The sequence below is a fragment of the Gekko japonicus genome, unplaced genomic scaffold (genome assembly GCF_001447785.1).
Source record: "Gekko japonicus isolate JY-2015 unplaced genomic scaffold, Gekko_japonicus_V1.1 scaffold5173, whole genome shotgun sequence".
Classification (NCBI taxonomy): domain Eukaryota; kingdom Metazoa; phylum Chordata; class Lepidosauria; order Squamata; family Gekkonidae; genus Gekko; species Gekko japonicus.
Genome location: NW_015163244.1, coordinates 47,424 through 56,952, shown reverse-complemented (window position 1 = coordinate 56,952; position 9,529 = coordinate 47,424).

The window sequence follows — 9,529 nt, the reverse complement described above, 5'->3', positions numbered from 1 at the left end:
GAAGAAGAAGAAAGAAGAGATTGATTTATACCCCGCCCTTCACTACCCAAAGGAGTCTCAGAGCAGCTTACAAACTCCTTTCCCTTCCCCTCCTCACAACAGACACCCTGTGAGGTAGGTGGAGCTGAGAGAGCTCTGAGAGAACTACCCTTTCAAGGACAGCTCTGGCAGAACTATGGCTTGCCCAAGCTCATCCAGCGGGTGCAAGTGGAGGAGTGGGGAATCAAACCCGGTTCTCCCAGATTAGAGTTTGTGCATTTAACCACTACACCAGACTGGTAAGAAGGGGAAGAGCCCTGCCAGATCAGACCGAAGGTCCCACCGAGTCCCGCATTCTGTCCACATGGTGGCTGACCATCTGCCTGCAGGAAGCCCGTGAGCAGGAGGGAGTTTTCAAGGCAGGAGACATTTCAGAGGTGCATAGGTGGGGTGGCCATGACTCACGCGCCCTCTAAGCTTGTGAGCAAAAATTCTACTTTGTGAGCGACTGGCATTAAAGGTGTGAGCGAGCGATTTGGCTGCTGGGTAAATTAGTTTGCTCTGGAGCCCTCCTTCCTGAGCGAAGACAAAAATGTGTGAGCGGGAGGCTAAAAAACTGTGAGCTAGCTCACCCTAACTCAGCCAAGAAGGAACACTGGGTCCAATGCTTCAGTTTCTGGTCTCGGAAGGCACTGCGTCCTGCTGTTTAGATGGACAGGTGATAAGGACGTAGGAGGAAGAAGAAGAGGAGGAGGTTGGATTTATACCCCGCCCTTCACTACCCAAAGGTGTCTCAGAGCGGCTTACAAACTCCTTTCCCTTCCCCTCCCCACAACAGGCACCCTGTGAGGTAGGTGGGGCTGAGAGAGCTCTTGACAGAAACGGCTCTTTTTCAAGAACAGCTTTGACAGAACTGTGGCTTGCCCAAGGTCATCCAGCGGGTGCAAGTGGAGGAGTGGGGAATCAAACCCGGTTCTCCCAGATTAGAGTTTGTGCATTTAACCACTACACCAGACTGGTAAGAAGGGGAAGAGCCCTGCCAGATCAGACCGAAGGTCCCACCGAGTCCCGCATTCTGTCCACATGGTGGCTGACCATCTGCCTGCAGGAAGCCCGTGAGCAGGAGGGAGTTTGCAAGAGACGTTTCAGAGGTGGTTTGCCATTGCCTGCCTCTGCCTCGTGACCCCAGTATTCCTTGGTGGCCTCCCGTCCAAATGCCAACCGGGGCCGACCCTGCTTAGCTTCCTAGATCTGACGATGTCGGGCTAGCCCGGGCCAGAGCCTGGAATGATGAAACCCCGGGACTGAATCTCAGCTTCGGAATTTAGAGGGCTGCCTCATCGCCCCCCTCTTCCCTGACCCCCATATCCCCTACCCAGTGTTCCCTCTAAACCGAGTGTGCATCAGGGACGGATTAACCATTAAGTGGACTAAGCATGTGCTTAGGGCACCAGGGCCAAAGGGGGCACCACAAAGTTGGGGAGAGGGTGAAAAGAAACAGAAAAACGAATGAAGATTTGTTAAAAAAAATGATAAAACTAGTGCAAATGGATCATGGTGCACCCTAGGGTTATCTTCTATTTTTTGTTGGCGAGGTGCATTCTGAGGGGTGTTAATTTCGAGGATGTTATCAGTGATTTTGCTAAAATGAAATGTAGAAAAGCGCCTTTCAGGTCATGGATATTGGAACTTTGATACATTTGACTTGTGAAATACGATGTTGTATTGCATCTTTGTAGAACTATGTAGCCCAAGCTTGGCTTGGTTTGTACAGTATATTGTGTTATCCTATGAATAAATTTTTATATCGCTGCAACCTGCATTGTATATCTGGTCAGACAGGTCAACAACTAAAATGGACGGGGGGTCAGTGTGGAAAGGAGGGGGGGTACCAAGATCGGTCAGTCCTTAGGGCACCAGTAAGCCTTAATCTGCCCCTGGTGAGCGTGAGCCAGCTCACAGTTTCTTAGCCTCCGGCTGACATGTTTTTGTCTCTGCTCAGGAAGGAGGGCTCCAGAGCAAACCGATTTACGCCGCAGCCAAATCGCTCGCTCACAACTTGAATGCCAGGAGCTCACAAGGTAGAATTTTTGCGCACAAGACTCGGCAGCTTAGAGGGACTGTTTCCCCCACCTAGGGCACTAGAGGCCTGCCCCTTAGTGTAGACATCAATGTTCCCTCTAAGCTGTGGAGTTCTGTGAGCAAAACTTCTACTTTGTGAGCTACTGGCATTAAAGTTGTGAGCGAGCGATTTGGCTGCTGCATAGATTAGTTTGCACTGGAGCCATCCCTTCCTGAGCTTAGACAGAAATGTGTGAGCCGGAGGCTAAAAAACTGTGAGCTAGCTCACACTAACTCAGCTTAGAGGGAACACTGGTAGACATCCACTCGTTGTCCTCTGATAGCTAGGAAGGGAGTTGAGAGAAAAAATTCCCAAGGGGACCTTTTTAAAAAAAAAGAAGAAGAAGAAATTAAACATTTAACTCCCTAACAACTTCTTGAGCTCCATCGCCTGGCTGTGGATGGAGACCACGTCAAACGCAGGCTATCCTCCTCCCCCCCCCACCCCGTGCCAGGCCCTGAGCAAATGGCTTCAAGACTCCCTCCACAAAAATGATTAATGACACTCACCCCTCCTCTCCCCTCTTGCGCTGTAAGAGCATTCAATCCTCCCCCAGTGCCAGCTGTTTGGGATCACATCTGGACTGGAGAAAGAGAGGGGATTTGGGGGGGGGGAGGAATGATAAAAGAACCCAGCAAACCGAGCAAGAGGAGAGAAGGAAGTCCCCTTTTGCGTTCTTATTGTCACGGCCACCGTTTCAAATACTAGAAAAGGGGAAGGGCTGGACACAGGGTGAGCGGAAAGCCCATCTCCTGCCAGATTTCTCACCCACGGGGTCTGAAGATTGTTGGTTTTTTCCCTCTCCGTGGTCCCCAGTGTCTAGGACTCACAGGTAGGCTGCCCCTGTCCATGGAGGTTCCACTTTGCTATCCTTGTGGCTAGTCGCTGTTGATCGGCTTACGCGCCGCCCCGGAGCCGTCCAACCATTTTTGAAAAAGCTAGCTAAACCAGGACTAGAAAAAGCTGGCTAAACTAGGACTCACAGGTAGGCTGCCCCTGTCCATGGAGGTTCCACTTTGCTATCGTTGTGGTGAGTAGCTGTTGATCGGCCTACGCGCCGCCCCGGAGCCATCCGACCATTTTTGAAAAAGTGAGCTAAACCAGTAGAAATAACCAGAGTTCCTGCGATTAATTAGATAACGCATCAAAAAGTACTTCTTTTTGTTGTGTGGGCCGTCGGTTCCAATATTCCGAGACAGTGAAAAAAGAAATCCTTTGCTCCACGTCAGTCATAATTATATCGTGTTCTCCCCTGAGCAGGGCTCGTTTTGTAGAAAAGGCCCAGCAGGAACTCATTAGCATAATAGGCCACACCCAACAGCAGGAACTTATTAGCATATTGGGCCACACCCCTGACAGCACAGCTCATTAGCCCATTAGGCTGCACCCCCATGTTACCAGAAGTGTGGTCATCCAGCCACACCCACCTTTTGCTTGTTATTCTGTTTACCTTGTTTGTGGTCAAAACCCAGGGCTTTTTTTGTAGCAGGAACTCCTTTGCATGTTAGGCCACACACCCCTAATGTAGCCAATCCTAATGAATTTCTGCTGTTGGGTGTGGCCTATTATGCTAATGAGGTCCTGCTGGGCGTGGCCAACTTGGGAGCCAGCCGGAACTCCGTTCCTGTGCGTTCCTGCCCAAAAATAGCCCTGCCCCTGAGTCACCTTCCTCCCCTCCTAACCAAAAATGCCCCCCATTTTCTCTCTGTTTCATTCATTCATTCATTCAATATCCCACCCTTCCCACGAACAGGCTCAGAGCGGCACACGGCAATAAATACAAACAATCTAGATCAATACAATAAATAATGCAATAAAACCAGTTTAAAATTTAAAGTAATTAAGACATTTAAAGTGAGTAAAGGTCAAGGTTTCCCTTGCTCGAAAGCCAGTCGAGTCCGACTCGAGGGTTGCGGTGCTCATCTCCGTTTCCAAGCCGAAGAGCCAGCGCTGTCCGAAGACTTCTCCGCGGTCATGCGGACGGCATGACTAGACACCGAGGCGCACAGAACGCTGTGACCTTCCCTCTGAAATGGTACCTATTGATCGACTTGCAGTTTCTTGCTTTCGAACTGCTAGGTTGGCAGGAGCTGGGGCCAGAGACGGGAGCTCACTCTGTCGCGCGGCACTCGGGTCTCGAACTGCCGAACGATAGACCTTCTGGTCTGCAGCTCAGCGTCCTAACCTCTGAGCCACCACGGCAACTTGAAGTGGGCAGTGCCATGCAATTAATTCCAGTCCCCACAGCCGGGAGAAATAAGTGGGCCGATGCCAAGCCACGATAGTCTCACGTAGCAGCAGAAGGGGGACCAGCTGGTAGATGCCCCCTGCCTCAACCGCAGCTTGGCTACTTCATAAATTAGTTTGCTCTGGAGCCCTCCTTCTTGAGCTAAGACAAAAATGTGTGAGCCGGAGGCCCAAAAACTGTGAGCTAGCTCACACTGACTCAGCTTAGAGGGAACCCTGGTCCCTACAGCCAGGAGAAATAAGGGGGCCAATGCCAAGCCCCGATGGTCTCATGTAGCAGCAGAAGGGAGGCCAGCTGGTAGATGCCCCCTGCCTCAACCAAAGTTTTAAAACTGGGATATGGGTAGGTGGAGCTGGTCTCCGAAAAACTGCATTGACCCGACTCCACTCGAAGGGACAGGGACATAAGAAGATAAGAGAAGCCAATGTTGGATCAGGACAGTGGCCCATCTAGTCCAACACTCGGTGTCACACTGTGGCCAAAAATACCAGGTGCCCACAAGAGGTCCATTAGTGGGGCCAGGAAACTAGAAGCCCTCCCACTGTTGCCCCCCCCCCCCCCAGCACAAGAATACAGAGCATCACTTGCCCCAGACATAAGAATCTAAGAGAAGCCAGTGTTGGATCAGGCCAATGGCCCATCCAGTCCAACACTCTGTGTCACACAGTGGCCAAAAATACCAAGGGCCATCAGGAGGTCCACCAGTGGGGCCAGGACACTAGAAGCCCTCCCACTGTTGCCCCCAAGCACAAAGAATACAGAGTGCTCCATCTATACGTTGTGGTGAATAGCCACTGATGGACCTCTGCTCCGTATGTTTATCCAATTCCCTCTTGAAGCCGTCCATGCTTGTAGCCACCACCTCCTCCTGTGGCCGTGAATTCCATGTGTCAATCACTCCTTAGGTGAAGAAGTACTTCCTTTTATCCGTTCTAACCCGACCGCTCTGCCTTGAATCTGGACACAAGTCTCCTGAACGGAAATCAGATCTGCCTGCCTGTTGGGGATCACAAATTGTTAGGATTTTGTGCTTGGGTCGATGTCGAAATCTGGATCCTTTTAATCCCGAGGCTGGGAAAACCTTAGGCTGCTTTCAATGAGGTCGTTGCAGGGAAAAACCAGAGAACCATCAGTAGGAATGATGCACTGAAATGTGACAGCCATCCAAACAGTACACAACGGCTTCAAAACTTTTTTAAAAATTAAGCTGATATAATGATTTTTAATAAAGGAGCAAAACAAACAAACTAAAACCCTCAAAGTGAAAAAGGAAAGCAAAAGAATGCACACGAAAAGCAGAGAGAACTAAGGGTTGCCAGTCTCCAGGCAGAGCCTGGAGATCAAGCCGAATTACAACTGATGTCTGGACTATAGAGATCAGTTCCCTTGTAGGAGATAGCAGTTCGGGAGGGTGGACTCTGTGGCATTATATCCTGCTGAGGTTCCTTCCCCTGCCCAAACCACGCCCTCTCCAAGCTCCGCCCCCCAAATATCCAGGAATTTCTCAGCCTAAAGTTGGCAACCTTAGAGAGAACAGAAAAATATTTTTTTTACCTGCTGAGCCAAATTGACCAAAATATTTGCCAAGCGCATCTCTGGCCTTTTTCCTGATTGGCTAGCAAGAACATATGTGCTGATTGGCTGCCACTAATCACGTTGCCAATTGGTACGAACTCTCTTCCGACATTTCCAAGCGGTAACCAAGTTCCACTTCAGTCCTGAGCTAGATGCTTGGGAAGAATGAGGCCTTGAAACCCAGACGGTGGCTTTACATTGTCAAGCTGGGACCTTGGCATTATTCAAATTGCCTTGCCTGTCGTTTTGATTTGTCGTTGACAGTTTCTTTCTTTCTTTCTTTTTGAGGGGGCGTCATCTGCCCTTTGTTGGAGGCACCCACGAAGATGACATTTTTCACATCAGATGCGCCTCAATGTGCAGCCAAAATGCATCATGTATTCCGAAGACGCACGTCTGCCGTGGGTGTCAAAATGCTGTGTGTGTGTCTAGATATATTTCTGCCCCCTTTCCGCTCTGCAAAAACCCTGGCCATAAATTGATTGAAATATGGCACGCTATGAAGATTTGGGACAGGAGACCAGAAACTCCACACTGGAATGATGGTCTGCGTCAGGGTTCATTTCCTGCAGGAGCACACAGGAGCGGAGCTCCGGCAGGAAAGAGCCCAGGGGGCGGGCACATGCAACAAGCCCCACCCCCTGCTCCCAACAGCCCTCAGTCAGATCAAGAAGCAGCCAGGTAAGTTGCAGAGCCCCCCCCCCACTGGGCCAAAACAGTCCAGTGGCACCTTTAAGACCAAGTTTTATTCAGGTACAAGCTCTCCCTCCTCTGCGAGGACAGATCTGCATGTTCCTCCCCCCCCCAATAGCTAGCAATCCAAAACAGTCCAGTAGAGCCTGAGCAGTGGGTGTTGCCTTCTGACACACCTCCGGTGATGTCAGGGGGTGTGGCCTATGGAAATAGGTTATGCTAATGACCGTCATTACGCAGGTTGCTAATGAGCTCCTGTACCTCTTTTTCTACAAAATGACCCCTGGACTCTGCGTAGTACAGGAAAGCGATGGGACGAAGAAGAGGAAGAAGTGGAGGAGGAGGAGGAGGAGGAGGAGGAGGAGATTGGATTTATACCCTGCACTTCACTTGAAGTCTCAGAGTGGCTTACAATCTCCTTTCCCTTCCTCTCCCAACAGCAGACACCCTGTGAGGTAGGTGGGGTCTGAGACAGCTCTGACTGAGAGAACTGCCCTTGGGAGAACAGCTCTGAGAGAACTGTGACTGACCCACGGTCACACCCGCAGCTAGATGACCCGGCGCTAAAATACTCCCCCATCTTTACCCAGCTCTTCTCGGAAGCTAGCCAACCCACCCCTGCATTCTCTGACCTGCTTGCAGGTACATCTCTGGGCCCGCAAAGCGAGACCTGCCATGGTGGCCGTCGGGTAGAGCAAATACAGCCACATGAGTTTGTCACCCACAAGCATCTCTCTCTGTGTGTTAAGTGTCATCAAATCGCTTCTGGCTTATGGCAACTTTATGGATTAACATACCTCTGAACAGGGGTCATTTCCTGCAGGAGCACACAGGAGCGGAGCTCCGACAGTAAAGAGCCCAGGGGGGCGGGCACATGCAACAAGCCCCGCCCCCTGCTTCCAGCAGCTCTCAGTCAGAGCAAGAAGCAGCCAGGTAAGTTGCAGAACACCCCCCCCCGCCCCGGCCCCAAACAGTCCAGTGGCACCTTTAAGACCAAGTTTTATTCAGGTACAAGCTCTCCCTCCTCTGCAAGGACAGATCTGCACGTCCCCCCCCCCAATAGCTAGCAATCCAAAAGAGTCCAATGGAGCCTGAGCGGTGGGTGTTGCCTTCTGACACACTTCCGGTGACGCCAGGGGGTGTGGCCTATCCAAACGAGTTAGGCTAATGAGTTATGCTAATGAGCCCCTGCCCCTCTTTTTCAACGAGATGACCCCTGCCTCCGAAACATCCTGTCATGAACAGCCTTCTCGGGTCTTGCAAACTGAGGGCTGCAGCTTCCTGGATGTATTTATTTTTTACTAAATTTTGGGAGTATTTGTGTTTGTGTGTGTGTGTGTGTTTGCTTGTGAGCCTGGAAGTCATGGTGACTTCTGGCGACCCCTAGTGGGGCAAGGATGTTTCAGAAAGGTGGCTTGATATTACCTCCCTCTGTGTCCCGGCCCTGGTATTCTTTGGAGGTCTCCCTCCCAAGTACTTGCCAGGGCCGGCCCTGCTTCGCTCCCGAGATCTGACGTGATAGGGCTTGCCTGGGCCATCCCAGTCAGGGGGTGGCTTCCTGGATTGAGTCAATCCCTCTCGAGTTGGATCCGGGTGGTCGGCCATGTTGGTCTGAAGCAAGGTCCAATGGCACCTTGAAGACCACCAAAGGTTTATTCAAGGCATGAGCTTCCAGGTACAGGCAGAAGAAGAAGAAGAGATTGGATTTATACCCTGCCCTTCACTCGGATTCTCCGAGCGGCTTACCATCTCTTTTCCCTCCCCCTCCCCACGACAGACACCCTGGGAGGTAGGCGGGGCTGAGAGAGCTCTGACAGAAACTGCCCTTTTTCAGGGACAGCTCTGACAGAACTATGGCTTGCCCAAGGTCATCCAGCAGCTGCATGTGGAGGAGGAGTGGGGAACTCAAACCCGGTTGTCCCAGATTAGAGTCTGGCTCTTTTTGAGAAAGCGTGCCTGGCCCACGAAAGCTCATTTGTTGTTGTTCAGTCGCACAGTCGAGTCCGACTCTTCGCGACCCCATGGACCAGATCACGCCAGGCCTTCCGGTCTTCCGCTGTCCTCTGACGTTTGCTCAACTTCATGTTCGTTGCATCTACGACACTGTCTAACCATCTCATCCTTTGCCGTCCCCGTCTTCTTTGACCTTCAGTCTTTCCCAGCATCAGGGTCTTCTCCAGTGAGGGCTCCCTTCTCATTTGGGGGCCAAAGTATTTGAGCTTCAGTTTCATTATCTGGCCTTCCAGGGAACAGTCAGGGTTGATTTATTTTAGGATGGACTGATTTGATCTTCTTTTGCAGTCCAAGGGACTCTCAAGCGTCTTCTCCAGCACCATAGTTCATACCTTGAATTAAACCTTTGTTGGTCTTCAAGGTGCCGGGACTCCAAATCGGTTCCTCTCAAGTCGGGTCTCCAGTCTCCACTGGCCCACCGATCCCTACATCAGCCAAAACCCTCCCCCCCCAAAAAAGCTCGCAATTTTTTGGTGAATTTTCCTGAACAGGCCGCCTCCTGGAAGCCGTCTTCAGGTCCTGGGCCGTTCACAAGATATTATGTCTCTGGCACGGAAAGGCCACCCTCACTCGAAATCCTTGAAACCTTTACACCTGCCGGATCGGGGCCTGCTTTCCTCCAGCCCCCCCTCCCTCCATTATTTTTTTTCCCCAAGGCCCCTTTTTGTTTTGTTTCAGATCTCAAGCAATGCCCCCTTTCTAATCCTGAGCCAATGTTCCCTCTAAGCTGAGTTAGTGTGAGCTAGCTCACAGTTTTTTTAGCCTCCGGCTCACACATTTTTGTCTTCGCTCAGGAAGGACAGCTTCAGAGCAAACTAATTTATGCAGTAGCCAAATCACTTGCTCGCAAGTTTAATGCCAGTAGCTCACATAGTAGAATTTTTGCTCACAAGACTCCA